We start from the raw sequence: 18,608 nt of genomic DNA on the forward strand, positions 1-18,608 counted from the left end.
ACCATAAACAATTCATCCCATGTAATTTTATTTGCAGATGATACAAGTGTAATTATTTCAAGCAAACAATACGATCATTTTATAAACACTTCTAATACAGTGCTGAATCTAATGAATGAATGGTTCCATGCAAATAAACTAGCACTTAATGTTGATAAAACCAGTGCAGTCAAATTTAGTACACACAATAGTGCTCAGGTTTCCTACAGTATTCGATTACATGGAACTCATCTCAAAGAATCTATAAGCACAAAGTTTTTTGGATTAGAATTGGATAATCACTTGAACTGGAAAACGCATATAGAATGTATTACTCGTAAATTGAGCTCTGCCTGTTATGCATTAAGATCCTTATCTACTATTGGTGATATAAACTTACTTAAAATGTCATACTTTGCATATTTTCACTCTGTAATGAAATATGGATTAATATTCTGGGGTAACTCGTCTGAAGCTAAACACGTTTTTGTTTTACAAAAGAAAGCTATAAGAATAATGGCCGGTGTGCATAAAAGGACTTCATGTAAAAATATTTTCCGAAACTTAGAAATCTTGACTTTACCTTGTGAATACATTCTTTCCCTAATGATGCTGTATATTAAGAACCAAGATAAATTCAGTACTAATCAAGACATTCATCATTTTAATACAAGACATAAATCAGATCTTCATCTACCCTCTGTTAGTCTAAGCTGTTTTAAAAAAGGAGTTCGCTATTCATGTATAACAGTCTTCAATGCACTGCCTAATTATCTTAAAGATTTGAAGAACAACGAGAAAAGGTTCAGAAAAGAATTAACCAAATTTCTACATACTCATACCTTCTACACAATTGATGAATTGTTTATGCTTGTGAATTGAATTATTCTACTTAAATGACGTACAATTTTATATAGCTCAACTAAAATATGTTTTTACAGTGACTTAATCTGTTTACTATGTATTGAAATTTTTGTTTAGCATAACTGATGAATTGTATGTACTGTAAATACTGTATACTGTATAGGTCTACTGATGAATTGTTTAAGCTTATAAATTGAAATAATCTACTTCATATGAATTGTATAGCTTAACGAAAATACTAATTTGATTGTATATGTTTGTATAGTTTGGCTGATGAATTGTATATGTTCTTAAAATGATTACTAGTCTGTGTAGCTCTACTGATGTATTGTATATAGACCTACTGTAAATTGAATGGTAATATGTATAGCTCAACTGATGAATTGTTTATGATTATAAATTGAATTAATCTACTTGATATTAATTGCACAAATTTGTATAGCTTAATGAAAGTATGCTACTTTGTATTGTATATATTTGTATAGATTTGGCCGATGAATTGTACATGCTTTAAATTGAATAGTAATCTATATAGCTCTACTGATAAATTGTTTGTGTTTGTAATTTGAAGTAGTTTGCATGATATGTATTATCAATTTCTGTATATCACAACTGGTTGAATTGTTTATGCCTTAAATTTAATTAAATTGTTTTGTATTATAATATAGCTCAACTTATGAATGATCGTTTGCGTTTGTAAATTTAATAATCTGATTGGCTATGTATTGTATACTTTTAGTAGAGCCATCGATGTTGCTCAGTCGACAGACTCGCTGGGCTGCTGATCCGGAGCTGCGTTCGGGCTTGGGTTGGATCCCCCTTTGGACTTTGGTTTCTTCGGAGGTTTTCCCCAGTCGTGGGACTGAAGCCGGATGGTCTATGGCGAGTCCTTGGCATCAACCCCTTTGATTTGATTACCTGGTTGGGTTTTTCCGAGGTTTCCCCCACCGAAAAGGCAAATGTCGGGTAATATTTTGGCGAATCCTCGGACCTCATCTCATCTCACTACATCTCGCCAAAATGTAAAAAAAAATGTAAAAAAATTGTACAAAATTGTAAAAATTGTAGAAAATTACTAAATTGTAAAACTGTAAAAATTGTAATTGTAATATTGTAAAATGTTGACATGTTCCACATCTTAAAGCTTCATTGCTCATGTAAGATCTATGGAATAAAATAAATGAATGAATGAATGAATGAATGAACTCGCTCAGTCTGTTATCGTCTATTCATCATTCAATCTTATTCTCACCTTCACTCGCTCAATCTGTTATCTTCTCTTAGTCACTCACTCTTATTCTCATTTTTACTAGCTCAGTCAATCTGTTTTAGTCTATTCGTCACTCTTATACTCACTTTTAGTCGCTCAATCTGTTATTGTCTATTCGTCACTCTTATACTCACTTTTATTCTCTCAGACAAAATGTGATTGTTTCTTCGTTACTCATACACTCACTCTATTATTATTATTATTATTATTATTATTATTATTATTATTATTATTATTATTATTATTAACATTATTATTATGTTAATAGTAGTAGTGTATAAGTTGTAGATTGTAGTAACAGGAATATTGTAATGGATTAGTAATAGTAATAGTTATATTACCGGTTGTTCTGTGCGGTTATAAAACTTCGACTCTCACTTTGAGAGAGGAACAGAGGTTAAGGGTGTTCGAGAATAAAGTGCTTTGGAAAATATTTGAGGCTAAGAGGACTGAAGTTGCAAGAGAATGGAGAAAGTTACACCACGCAGAACTGCACGAATTGTATTCTTCACCTGACACTATGAGGAACATTAAATCCCAACGTTTGAGATGGGCAGGGCATGCAGCACGTATGAGCGAATCCGGAAATGCGTACATATGGAGCGTTAGTTGAGAGACCTGAGGAGAAAAAGACCTTTGGGAAGGCCGACACGTGGATAGGAGGATAATATTAAAATGGACTTGAAGGTGGAATATGATTGTAGAGACTGGATTAATCTTGCTCTGAATAGGAACCGGGTTTATGTGAGGGCGGCAATGAACCTCCGGGTTCTCTAAAAGCCATTTGTAAGTAAGTAAGTAAGTAAGTAAGTAGTAGTAGTAGTAGTTGTAGTAGTAGCAACGTTTTATTTATAAATGTTTTTAACTCTGGAAGTTATTGAGCGTTGAAATTCAATGTGAGGACTATGGCCAACAAATTTTTCCTAACACCATCGGAACCAGAATTTCTTATGTAGACCCTACAGAAATGTATAACACGGGATCTATAGCTCTATTTTCCTCGCCAGAGGAAGCAACTGTATGCACTTTATCGCCCTTTAAGGTCCATTGTCTTCGTCCGTATATGAACACTCAGACCTCCAATCTAACAGACAGCATTTTAACCACTAGATTAGGGGAGTAATGAATGATGAAAGTAGATAATTAAGTTTATAGAAAAAAAGTACGAGAGAAAGAAGCAATAATAACAAAGATGAGATGAAAAAGCAAACAGAGAGACAGACAGAGAGAGAGAGAGAGAGAGACAAAAGGGTAAAAAGAAAGAGAGCTATATAGATATAGATTGAGAAAGAGAGAGATAGAGAGAAGGAACTATGTACATTTCTCCAACAGTGAAGTAATGTGTGTGGGAGTTTATTATAAAATCGAAGTTAGTGTTAAAAGTAATCACAGAAAGAATTCAACGCAAGATCCAGTCTGGAAGTTAATACATTTGGTTCGAGGACAAGCAGAACAGTCTCTGAAACTAAGAAAAATCGTTTCTGTTTTGACCCCCACTTATCATTGACACTTACACAGTGTGGAGATGAACATGGCCCTAATCCTGGATGTGTCTCTCCTTGTGACAAATTGTCCGGCGGAGCAAGCCGAAGACGTGCAGCACAGTACAGCCACGAAAAGAAGTCACCTCGCTATTAAAGCTTAGCACTGCGAAGCGGTGAATTAAACGAGTCTCACGAAAATGTCACATGCTTTTCATACATTTCACGCGCTTCGCAGTAATTTAGCCACTTTACCATGTTACGAGCGATGTTACTGTTTATAGTTCATTTTCTTGGATTTAAAATACACACTAAAATTAAATAATTTATATGCACCTACTCTAAGGGTCGATTTCAACAAACATATCTAACTTCAATTATTACTTAAAGTCTTTTTAATTAACACTCAAAGGGACAATATATTTCATCAACATAAATTGGTCTTTAAACTCTCATTAATATGTATTTAAGTTAATTCGTCAATGTTTTGTAATTTTGCACTAACGACGATAATTTTAATCATGGCCAGAATTATGGACTTGAAATCTGAAGATGATTTATACAAAAATGGGCGAGGATAATTTCCAAAAGAGAAGATTATTTTAATATAAAGGGCGAAAGAGGTTTGCATATGGGGTTTAGGCTAAGCAAAATATTTAATTTAATTTAATTAATTTATTTAATACTTTACACTTGAGCTACATTAGGCATTGCAGCCCGAAAGAGCAGAAGCTCGTGCTGGGGTGCAGTTCAGATCAGTTATACAAAATATATCACAAAATTAAGAGAGTTCATTGAGCACAATAACATTAATAAATGGTAAAATACATACAGCATGTAATAATAGAGTCTATATACAAATAGAAAATACAAAAGTACATAAATATTAGAGTATCAATTTTAACTCATTTAGCTTAAACAATTAAATAATTAATCTGATTTTTTTCTTAAATCTATGTGTGTTAAGTGTACTTAGCTCAGGGTAAGCTCTAATTAATGCGTCATATATTTTGGGTCCAAAATTTATGCTGTGTTTTAATCCAGCAGTTTTGTGGCATTTGGAAGTATTTAGAAAGAAACTGTAGTTTTGTCTCGTATGGTATTCGTGAGGATCAAATTTAAATTTATTGTGGTTTTTATGGAAGTAAATCAGCAATGTTTGTTTATAAATTTGTTCTAGATTTGATATACCAAATTCCTGAAAAAATAATTTTGTTGGGTAATCAAAAAGGTTTATATAGACAAATTTTGATACTTCTTTTTTGGAGCAAATTTAAAGGATGGAGAGTCGATAGGATATTTTGAATAGTATAAATGGTGATTTATCATTTCCAACTACTATATTCATTCTGTTGTCATCAAAAAGTTATTTGATCGTCGTATATTTTGTAGCAAGGAGGCCGTGATTTAATATCTTGTCCAGTCACCGCTTGTAGCTAAATCAGAAATTCAGTAGAATCACTTTCCATATATGCTAAGTGTAGTGACCAGACTACCACATGAATTGAATTCTTAGGGTGTTGTGCATAGACATTTCGCTAGCCTGCGCTACGAGCGTGCTAAACTAGCCTCGGCTATCGACTGATTACTTGATTACTTATACAGGATTCATATCATATCACATCGCTAACTCTGGTTTATGAATACGAAAAACGTTAGTTCGCTGATCATCCACTAGAAGCCTGCGCTAAGAATATTTATGAATATAGGCCTTAAATATTCCGTGTCTTAAATTTCGAAGTTGGTTAACCTGTGTTTGTGTTGGCTGGCTTGTTCTCGTGAGAGAATGTCATTGGTCAAGTATACACAAATAACATCTCAATGCGTAATATCGACTTTACATATCGTTATTGACATACACATCGATATGCATAGCCGTTTCCATTCTCGGTTTATTGTGAATCAAAAATCTTCACGTTCCCGTTATCGTTCTGGTTCTGTTCCCAGTTTATTGTGGAGAAGTCTTAACTATGAGTCCAGTACATGTTATAGTTGTAATCACCAATAATTGTATCCTAGATATCCGCTAACTTTAAATATTCAACAAGAAATACAGGAATAACTAATCTACACCTTTTCCAGTTGTATTTAAGAAAATATCAATTGTCTTTCAGAAATTATCAAATGTATTTAAGATTAGTCAATTTAATTTCGGAAATTATCAATTGTGTTTCAGATTTGTCAGTTGTATTTCAGATGGTATCAAATGTACTTCAGATTTGTCAATTGTATTTCAGATGTTATCAAATGTATTTCAGATGGAATCAAATATATTTCAGATTTGTCAATTATATTTCAGATGGTATCAAATGTATTTCAGAAAATAAGCAAGCATTTAAGATTGCATAGTCACTTTTATTTCACGAAATAACAAATGTAGGCCTACTTGAGATTTTAACATATATTTTAAAAAATGGAAAATGGATTTTAAGAATCCTCAACTTCATTGCATTGTAGCGTCCGACAGGCATATTCACCATAGCTAAAGCTGCAGCTTGATGAATTGTACTGTTGTACTGCACGAGCACAATCACCACCAACAATATTATGCGTGTTGCTTCATCTATTTTATCTCTACATTAGGTAAATTAGCCTACAACACCAGAAGCTATGACGTCAGGAATTCCAAGATGGGCTTTTACGTACGTCTTCACTTTACACCAAATGATCTCGATTGGATTTAACATTGGAGAATAAGGTGCCAAACGTAACTTCTGAAATACAAATGATAGTTTCTGAAATACAATTGACAAATCTGAAATACAATTGATGTTTTCTGAAATACAATTGAAAAATTTGAAATACAAATGATGTTTTCTGAAATACAATTGACAAATCTGAAATACAATTGAAGTTTTCTGAAATACAATTGACAAATCTGAAATACAATTGATGTTTTCTGGAATACAATTGACAAATCTGAAATACAATTGATGTTTTCTGAAATAAAACTGATGTTTTCTAAAATACAACTGATAAAATCTGAAATTGAATTGACTAATCTGAAATGCAAATGATACTATCTGAAATTAAATTGACAAATCTGAAATACAATTGATGTTTTCTGAAATACAATTGATACTATGTGAAATTGAATTGACTAATCAGAAATACAAATGACAAATCAGAAATACAATTGATGTTTTCTGAAATACAATTGACAAATCTGAAATACAATTGATGTTTTCTGAACTACAGTTGACAAATCTGAAATACAATTGATGTTTTCTGAACTACAATTGACAAATCTGAAATACAATGGATGTTTTTTCTTAAATATAACTGATACTATCTGAAATTGAATTGACTAATATGAAATATAAATGATACTCTCTGAAATTAAATTGACAAATCTGAAATACAATTGATGTCTTCTGAAATACTATTGATACTATGTGAAATTGAATTGACTAATCTGAAATACAAATGACAAATCAGAAATACAATTGTTTTTTTCTGAAATACAATTGACAAATGTGAAATACAATTGATGTTTTCTGAAATACAATTGACAAATCTGAAATACAATTGATGTTTTTTCTGAAATATAACTGATACTATCTGAAATTGAATTAACTAATCTGAAATATAAATGATACTCTCTGAAATTAAATTGACAAATCTGAAATACAATTGATACTATGTGAAACTGAATTGACTAATCTGAAATACAAATGACAAATCAGAAATACAATTGATGTTTTCTGAAATACAACTGACAAATGTGAAATGCAATTGATTTTTCTGAAGTACAATTGACAAATCTGAAATATAAATGATACTCTCTGGAATTAAATTGACAAATTTGAAATACAATTGATGTTTTCTGAAATACAATTGATACTATCTGAAATTGAATTGACTAATCTGAAACACAAATGACAAATCTGAAATACAATTGATATTTTCTGAAATACAAGTGGAAAAGGTGTAGTCCGTTTTCTTGCACTTCTCCAGAAGTGCAGCTTCAAATTTGTTCCTGAGCCGTAGGCTGACCAAAGTCCGCTACTTGACAAGAGAAACGTAGGTGGCTTTTTGAATACAACCCCATAAAAATTAATTGGATTTATGTTGTGTGACGTGCGCCCCCGTTACGCAGTCCTTGCACGTGCCTGACAGTGGACTCACAAAACAGGTGAATTAATACAAGGGGTTTGCCGACACAAATTACTTCCAGGCCAGCAAACAGGCCATGCTCCCGTAATTATACCTTTGCTTAAGGGTTAATTACACATCCGTTTGCATGTTTAATGCAGTCAACCGTTATTATGCATTCATATCACTGAGTGACAATGCTGTTCAAAATGTGAAGTCACACTTATTTAAGTAAACATTTTATTTATTTAAATCATTAGTGCGTTGGCTTTCCACTCCGGAGTACCGAAATCAAATCCCCTCTAGTCCATGTAGAATTTGTAGTAGATAAATGCGGCAACAAATCCTCCTGACTATCATTTTTAATCATGAATGTCAAAGGATGTGGTTGATGTTGAACATCATCCCCTTCAGTTGGATCTGAGCAGTTGCAGACATTTGGAAACAGGGGGTGCAACTCTCATTGGAAGATTTCATACATGAAGTAGAGGGACATCTAACGAAGTCTGTATTCATTAATTGATCGTTCCTTCAATAATTTCTCAGTAGGTGGTAAACAAATCGAATTCTGTTACAAACATGAGCGACCGTATTTTCATTTGAAATTCAAATTTTAACGTTCGAGTTCACTGACCACAGTACGAGCAGAATGTAGTACTATTCACGTCTTTTGTTAATGTGTTCTTTTAATCTATTCAACAAAATATCAGGTAAGCAGTTAATACATACTTACTGCTGATTATACAGGCTAAATGAAAATGTATTTTATGCTCGAACATGCCGAAATGTAGTAATTATACACCTGGTAGCAGTCCTTTAATGCATGTCATTAAAGTACACCTATACATTAAAGTTCAGGTTTTCGATTATTCTCGGATATGCAATCGAAAGACAACGAGGGAAACGTCACGGAGGCTGAAAATCGCAGAAGGTTATGTGCTGTTACTATAATAATTAGCGTTAATTGTAAATAATATTCAAATAAATTCAATTTGTCACCTCGTTTTTCAATTCTAAATCAATTTCCAGGTTATATCAAAATTAGTTCATGTTATTCTCTAGATTATAACAAGGTCAATGACATTATTGTTCCTCGGAAATAATCAATACTTTCGCGTCTGCGCACATCTCACAATTTACGAGCTATGCACAAGGTCACTTCCACTCTTCAGTCAGATGCGAATAAAATGAATACTTCTGAATAATTTCAAGTTATAATTATGGTCGAGCATAAAAAGTCGTATGAAACTTGCCTATAATGGTAATTAAGACGCTCGTATGAAAATTATGAAACTCGCTTGCGCTCGTTTCATAAACAAACATACTCGCGTCTTAATTACTATCATTATAGGCTCGTTGCATAATGTACTATAATGAAATTATAAATACCATATTAAACATAACTAGAATTATTGTGATGTAGTTTTCACATACTGTCACTGTGCTTATTGTAAGGTAAAATGACTGATACGCTGCAAGAAAACAAATGCAAAAGAATTAAATACATAATATGTTATTTATTAGGAATGTAAGAAACATCACAACATTGTTTTCTATGATTCCGGCATGTCACAGAAAACCAGGGCCAAAACATGCTGTGTACGAGGTTGTCTGGACTCCATTAAATTACTACAGATGATGTCCACGATACCAAATAAAAACTTTTTCCTGTTTATTAATATGAAACGTGTGTACCGGTACAATTTGTCTGAATATTGCGATATTAAAAGACACACAGCTAAACGTATGTTTCAATGTTAGATTCGCCTATAAAAAAAAACACGATTGTATTACTCTCTGTAGGTCCGAAGACGGACTTATTTCGGAAAGTGGAAAGAATGCCAAGCCAGGACCCTTTTTATTTGAGCCTACATGTATTAAGTACCTTATTTCTTTCGCATTTGTTTGCTTGAAGTGTATCAATAATAATCTCGTTATGTTTCATTTATATTTACAATTTCAGTAAATACATTTCCATTTAAAACCCAGTAGGCTAAGTATCAATTCCTTACCTGATAATCTGTTGAATAGAATAAAAGAATACGTATAAAACATTTCATCCCTTAAGAATTATAAAAAAACATCCCCTTTTCATTTCCTTCCCAACCCGAAATACGAAGCTGGTAACTATTAACTATTGTTACTGGCAGGTGGGCTGGAAAAAGGAGGGTAAAACTGTAATCGAAATTGAATATAAATTATGTACATTGCAGTTGTGAATAAAATGGTCTGATATAGTACTGAATCTTGTTACCGATAAAGAAAGAGAGGTGGGTGGTAAGATAGTAAATGCTGTTACCGACTTCAGATTCGCAATCGCCCGCAGATGGCTCTACGGTCGTCCTGGCATCCTACGCTGGCATCGTTTAAGCACTGAGCTGCACATCTTTCTGTTTGTGATCTCTGTTTGGAAATGTTAATTAATCAACCCTTACAATAGTCGAATGAGTGTGGCATCGTTCTCAACAGCTTACAAGTGAAATGAGATAAAAAAGAATGTAGTGGAACGAAACTGTTCATGGGGATCTTGTGCATGTTGTAATTTGTAGCTTCCAGACCTTGTACATCACCAGGCTCGACTATTGATGTGGGCCCCGTGTTTTACACAAACATCTTCGCCTTTCCCCCAACTATGTTATGTAAATTCTACAGTTTCCCCTTCAACTCGCAAAATATCCCTTTTAGCAGAACTGAGTACAGCACCAACCATTACGTACTGCCGGAAAGGACTCCCTTCGTACATTTAAAACAGAATTTTATATTCACTGGAAATTTGCGTTGCAAATTCCTTTCAGAATACACCCACACACACCTGCACACACGATGTAGAAGCCCACGGCACTGATCTCCTGTGTCCCACTCTCCACCGTAAAAACGAATGCCCCGTCTCACAAATTAGAACAGGGGTCACTAGGTTAGACCTCTGATTAGAGCTTTGGTAATTGCGGATACGAATCTACCTGAAGGACATACATTGAAAGAACCAACTATCTAATCAACCTAAGCGGGATTTGAACCCACGCCTAAGCGCATTCTTAGACCTAGAATCCAATACGCTGTTCTCCAAGCTACGCCTGTGACTTAACGTCAATTTTTTAATTAATTTCATTATCTCCTATATGATAAATATACATAGTAGACCTACTATGTAATGGTTTTTATTTTTAATTCAGTAGGTTATTTTACGACGCTTTATCAACATTTCAGGTTATTTAGCGTCTGAATGAGATGAAGGTGATAATGCCGGTGAAATGAGTCCGGGGTCCAGCACCGAAAGTTACCCAGCATTTGCTCTTATTGGGTTGAGGAAAACCTCCGGAAAAAACCTCAACCAGATAACTTGCCCTGACCGGGAATCGAACCCGGGCCACCTGGTTTCGCAGCCAGACGCGCTAGCCGTCTATGTAATGGTCAGCCTGGGTAGCGCAGTCGGTAGAGTGCTGGCCTTCTGAGCCCGAGGATGTGGGTTCTATCCCTGTTCAGGTCAATGGCATTTATGTGTTTAAATGCGACAAGCCCATGTCAGTAGACTTACTGGCATGCAAAAGAACTCCTGCGGTACAAAATTTCGGCACACTGGCGACGCTGATATAACCTCGGCAGTTGCGAGCGTCGTTAAATAAATATAATTCAAAACTATTTAGTCCTTTTGTTGATATTTTCATTAGATTATTTCACGATACTGTATTAGCTGACAAGTCATCTAACGTCAATGAAACTGGTGCGGAGAAGTTGTATTTGGAAAGAAGAATCCGAGGATTTTCATGGGATTACCTGACATTCGCCTTACAGATGTGAAAATCTTTGGAAGAAGCCCAAGCGGTAATCATTCCAAGCGAGATTCGAGCATATACACAATCGCAGCTTCGAATATCTAGTCCAGTTTCTTACCCGCGAGCTACAACAGTGACTAACTTCTTAATTTATTCTTCTCTACACGTAGGTAGTAATAAATATTATTCGAACAAGCTTTCAAACTAAACAAGATATTCGGAGGAGATGATAGTCATTTAGTAAAGATAGCAATGGAAACCTGCTTAGAGTTGTTGTAATGGCTGAGTCCCGAGATAAAAGCAACATGACGACGATAATAATGGTGATGGTGGGGACAAAAATTACCACTGCGTTTAATAAAGAATAAAATATATTTTGGGGACAAACTTGTGACTTATTTTGTGGTATTGTTGTTGTTTAGTCAACTGTCCGAAGACAGGTCTGAACCTCACAAGTGATACCAAGAAGTCATCACTTATGAAGCAACTAGGCTAGGAAATAATGGGGTAGGGTGGCCAGTTCCTTTCCCCCCTCCATTGCATACATGGCCGACTAGCTACATATACACTAGTCAGACTTTAGATGCAAATAAAACAATTCTTCATCCTCTGACACAGGTCGTCAAGTGAGATGTACTGCCTGATAATAACAGAAGTACATAATATCAGCCTGAACTTCAATCAGAGGAATTTATGGTATTATAGTTATTTATTAGTCTGATCCAATATTTTGCATTTGCCTTGCTACACAGAACAGTCACAATAAAATTTAAAATAAAAAATTATGTAAGTAGGTTTAAAATTAAAGAGATTACGACATACAAAAAAATAGAACAAGGATACAAATTTAATAATACACAATTGCAGTAACATAAACTTGATTGATTGTAATTGCTCTTCCTTGACAGAATCCACGCAAGTAAAATACTTTGGTGTTGTCATTGATCAACATTTAAGATGGAAAAAACATGTAACATATTTATGTAATAGGTTACGGAAAACAATTCACAACTTTGTAACCCTTCGTGCATATATGCCTATCTATGTTCTCCGTGTAGTTTATTTAGTCTTGCTTCAATCAGTCATCCAATACGGAATAATAGAATGGGGTGGAATGACAAAGACTATCTTAACTGCATTAATATTACTACAAAAACGTATCATCAAAATTTGTCTGCATAAACCACTTGATTATCCGACACAATTTATTTATTCTGAATTCCAAGTACTAAAAATTGAGCAAATATATAAACATACATTACTAACTTATTTTCACAAAAATCGAATGAATTTTATAACTGAAAAACACCAGAAGAAATGTTCCAACTCTTTTGGCAGAACCTAAATGCCACACTACAGCTGGATTAAGACACAGTAGGAATTATGGACCAAGACTATACAATTCAGTATTGAAAAATAATCCAGACCTAAGCAATTTACACATTCTTAAGTTTAAAAATAAAGTGAAAATGTTTGTATGATATTTGAAAAATTTTATTATAATTTTTTTAAGTGTTACTAGCATTATATGGTACTAATTTTTATTGTATTTATCTGATGCATGTACCCTATAAGCTAAAACATTGTAATAAATATAAATAGATAATTTTCTTAATTAATAACAGTGTATATCTCCAATAAATGATTTTCTTAGCATCGCCACAGATACACTTGATTGTACTTGTCACTATATCTTGTCACTAGAAAGTTATTGAAATTTATATTTTCCCCGCCATTCATAAAATATTTTGATATGATACCTCTTGCACAAAAGGAGAGATCTATAACTGAAACTCGATTAATATATTTCAGTATTATTTGTATTTATCCTGGTAATAATGAACAGTTTGACTCGTAGACATTTTTTTTTCAGCATTAACTTCTCATGATTTTACGAGAAGATTAGAAGAGAACGGCAGTTACGTAGACTTTCAGCTCCCCCCTACTACCATTAATGCACAACACAATGTCAATACGGCGGTTGCTGTCGTCTGCGATCCAACGAACTTTTCTGTTGATTTTCGAGTTTGGCAATTTTTCCGGTTATTATATGCTTATTTAAGTTTTGTTAACTCTCGCTAGTGGTTTTATATTTTATTTTATCCGTCTTAGTATTTATTTTATTATTGTAAATATTTTTGTTTGATCACTATTATTATTATTATTATTATTATTATTATTATTATTATTGTTACTATTATTTATATCATCAGCATTATTATTTGAACCCTGTAAAATTTATGTAGGCTACTGGACTGTACCCGAGCACGAGCATATGCTCATTTCGGGTATCTATTCATATGTATTCAATTGAAATGTAAATTGTAAATAAATTTGAAATTTGAAATTTGAGTATAATTTAAATAGACCATAAAGATGCTGGCGGAATATCGCTACAGAAAATTTTATTATGATTATGACGATGGCATCTTGAAGAAGCTGTCTCTTCAGCTTGTATTTTTCCCTCCACTTTACAAAGATATACGGAATGGTGCCTTTGGTGCCTTTCCCTCCGTAGAGACCGGTAACTGTGATTTTTTCTACAGTATGTTGTATTTCGCTGAAAGATACTGAATCTCGGGCTCGTATATTTTCTTTTTCTCTTCATCCACTTCAGATGGTTGAGTGGCTGAGATTTCAAATCTGATCTTAGGATCAATTACTTCGGCTGTCTGTTTATTCCTATTTATAGCTACGATTGTTCCCACCATCAGCAATACAATGAACTTCTTCGTGGACTTCTAAATTGTTGGAGCGAAGTTCATCTGCGATCATATAACGTATGGTGTTGTGACAGTTGATTCTGAGTACTTCCTGTGAACAACTTCCAAGCACATGTGGTAAAATTATTATTATTATTATTATTATTATTATTATTATTATTATTATTATTATTATTCCGAATTTGCATGAACTAGAAGATATCTAAAAAAAAAGAACAGTTATTCCTTCAATGTTGAATCTTTCGTACACTACTTTTAACACTTGAATATAAATAATTGATTAAATGGCGATCTTACTCGTGTTAATGTGTAAGCATGTGCGGTTTACAGCTGTTTCGGTGCTCTTCACACCATCCTCAGAGCCTACTAGATCTCGGCGTCATCTCGAACTTCGCTGCCTGTTGTGTGGGTGCGTTCGATTGTTGAAAATTGTTGGAATGTGATGTCAAATAGTGTGTGTGTGTTCTGAAATTGATCTGTGTGTTGAGAATTTGATCAGGTTGTGTTTTAGTGTGTCTGTACAGACATGGAAATCCTACACATACAACCCAAAAACCAAAAACTCAACACACTAGAACAATATGAAATATACAGACACACTAAAACACAACCTGATCAAATTCTCAACACACAGATCAATTTCAGAACACACACACTATTTGACACCACATTCCAATACTTTTCAACAATCGAACGCACCACACAACAAGCAGCGAAGTTCGAGATGACGCCGAGATCTAGTAGGCTCTGAGGATGGTGTGAAGAGCACCGAAACAGCGTAAGCCGCACATGCTTACATAACACGAGTAACATCGCCATTTAATCAATTAGTTATTCGTTCGTACAAGCCCTGATCATGTACGTAACAAATTGACCGTCGCAATGTTAAAAACGGTAGCATGTGAAAGAGAAGAACCACCAGGATCGCCACCGTCGACTGGAAACAAACGCTAGATGGAAGTACAGTTGTTCCATGCAACTAAAATGAGATCTATGACGTGACTCCTTCTACTGCTGTATAGAGACCAGGGGTATAAGTCAGAACGTTTTATTAGGTGATCTCTCTGAATAGGTACTGTTTTTTCTTCATCACTAACATCACCACAGCTTCTTCTTCTTCTTCTTCTTCTTCTCCTCCTCCTCCTCCTCCTCCTCTTCAATAACTATTCCAGAACTAAGCACGAGTTCTACTCTTTCAGCTTAAGTTTTTCTGTTTATATTATATTTTATGTTACAATTATTAACAAAATAAATAAATAAATTAGTCGTTGTGGAATAATTCTAATACTTGCATTCAATATTTCATATTACTTCTCTTATCATAATTCGCACAATTTTTTCTCCTACAACCTTAGTGTTTTCTGACTTTATCCGTGTATTGTTGCTGTGAAAGTTTTATATATTATGACACTTCAATCATATGAAATACATTTCAATTTCGTCTCTTCTGCACGTATAAACACATGTTTAACTTCTTACTTATATATATATATATATATATATATATATATATATATATATGTATATGTATAGATATATGTATAGTTTCAGTGCAAAGAACTTGATAAAGTGTAGCCTATTTACTTGGAGAATATAAGTTTTACAACTACATCAGCGTGTTCAAGTTCTATGCTAAATCTAATAGTAGAGCTGCTGTAATATAATCTACTACACGGGACGAACCGTGTTACTTAGCGATTGAAACTTCCTATACTAACGAATTACTGTTAGAAATGATTTCGGTTTAAATTCCAATGTCCTTGGCCAACATTAAATTCACGTTCTTTCGATCCAAATTCTAGTACAATAATATCCTTACACAAGCGCATAAAAATAATAAACAATAATAGTCTTACTAATAAACCGTGTATAGTTTTTATACGAGACTTATACAGAGTTGAGACAGAAAACGTTACTAATAAACCATGCATAAGCGATGGATGTATAAACAGTCTGTAACTATACAATGGGAATTGCTTTGCAGTAGTTATATTCACGAAACCCCTTGTTTAAGCGTTGTATATAAAGATAAAATGGCCGCCCCTCTAACAGCTGTTAGTATCGACTGTAATTTTATGATGATGGTTTCCTTGTAACCACAGAAGAACAAACCAAAGAGCACAGAATAATCAGAATAATATTGCTGCAGCTTGTACTCTTTGACAAAAATATAGTGTGGTAATCGATCAGAGCCAGTTGCACTATCGATACTTAGCGCGGCACACTAGAGCGCTCTACCGGATGCAATAGAGAACATCAGATATTCTATTATCTTTCGTAATGAAGTAATGACGAAACTATGACGTAGCTGTGTAACAGTTATACTGTTATACACGACGTATGTAGTGATTATTAGTAAGGAATTTACACACGACTTATAAACGAGCTACTCATTGTATAAGTATACGACAGTTAAACGTTTGTATATAGAGTTTTTATTAGTAAGACCGTAAGAAAATAGCAACTCTAGACATGTTTATCTCGAAAGGCGATGGAGACAACATTTTATAGAAACACATTTGAAAGTCTTTTTAAAGAGTGTGTGACCCGATTATTCGCCCGTTATTAAGACAAAGCATTTAAAAAATAATTAAAAACGAACGATAAAGCCCTTCATTATGAAAGACTTCTACCAAGTCATTCAATCTGAAAATGAATCATGTTTATGGAAGGCTACGTCATGAGATAGGTGAGCTTTAATACTGCCATCTGCGTTGCTAGGGAACATTCAAAATGGAAGCTCATATCCCAGACAATATGACTGCATATAAAAGGTTATATTATCCAGTTTAGAATAAAAATGGAGAGACGAGAGGGAGAGAAAAGCTTACAGCGTTAAAATTTCACGTAATCCAGCTGAAATTCTATGAAATGAATTTAAATGCTTTAGCTTTCAATCCTATTGGCTATTTTCAAATCCTTAGAAATGTTTGGAACCTGAATTTGAGTTAAGTGCCATATTGCATTCAGAGTCTAAATTACGACCCATTACTGCACACATATAAACAACGGCATAATAATGATGACTGCTTCATCAAACCATTCTGCTACAACCCCCTTGAGTGTTCATTTAAAGAAGGGTTGTAGGGGGAGGAGGGAAACTCAATAAACAGCGAGAGAGGCAACAGGCATTTTCAATGTGCCAGTCGTGCAGTTCCCAGAGGGTGGACCCATTTCTCTCTGTCGCCTTTTACTGTATCATTCATGTCCAGTCTGCTTGCAAGACCAGGCGTCCTTCCTTCTCAGTTACAAGCAATAAGAAACACGGTTTCACAAAATCGGAGGATTCCGATCCGAATTGAGTTTTATATAAAATAATAAAGGCTCCACCAATCAAAAATCCCCTACTAAAACAGAGAGATTTAAAAAAATAAGAATACATTATCGACACCCTAGAGAAATAAACAGTTATCGGAACAACTCACAAGCAAACATTCTGATGGGGCAGATATAAAAATTATTTTTTTCTTTCAACATGTTAATAATGTCAAAAGAAGTGCTTATACAAATTTTTGCGACTCGACTGCACCAATTTAAATTCGTGCGAATTTCATTCGTATTGAAGAAAATCTTATTCTTAATCCATCTCTCAAGTTTTATGACGTTATCTAAAAAAAACTACGAATAATTAAATTAATAAAATTATTAATTTTTGTTCCGACGGTTGAAAATCGCTTGCTGTGTGTGGCGGTCGCAGCATTCGCGAGACTTCATAACGATGAGTAATCTCAAACGACCGTCTTCCTGACCTTGATCGCGCAACATTCTGTATGACGGGAGAGCCTACCTGCTGAGCTCCTTTGTTCTGGTGAATTATTTTTATTAAAAACTGACATGATATTTAAGTCAATATTCTGAAATTTTCACAGTGGAATCAATATACCCTAAATAATTAAACACATGTTTTTCGCCTGCAAAAATGAATTGCATTTTGTGTTCTATATTTTTTTTAATTATTTTACGGCGGGTAAGTACTTAAAAAGTTATACATTTTTTCCCCATTTTGAGGGAATTTATAAACAAGGCTCCCCTCTTTCAAATTGCATTGAAATCACTTTTCCATCTTCCTTTACATAGTAAGAAAACTTCAATGAATGAAACCGTGTTCTTTGCTAAACCAATATTTTAAATGCTGATTGCTGCCAAACTATGAAGGATATAAATATAATATTGCTTGAAATTCATAATTAGAACATACAAAATAACCTACTACAATATTTTTAACTTTTGAGACATCATGGTTCAAAAGCATACGTTTTTGCATGGAATGACCCTAAATTTAAATTGCCTAATATACTTTCAGTAGGTCAAATTGAACTGAACATGTTAGAATGAATAAAGAAATTACAGTAAGAAAGATCTCTAAAGGAAAATTGGAAGGTAAAAAAAAAAGAAGACCCACATTACGATGGATTGATGATGT

Source organism: Periplaneta americana, chromosome 4, assembly GCF_040183065.1.
Source record: "Periplaneta americana isolate PAMFEO1 chromosome 4, P.americana_PAMFEO1_priV1, whole genome shotgun sequence".
NCBI lineage: Eukaryota > Metazoa > Arthropoda > Insecta > Blattodea > Blattidae > Periplaneta > Periplaneta americana.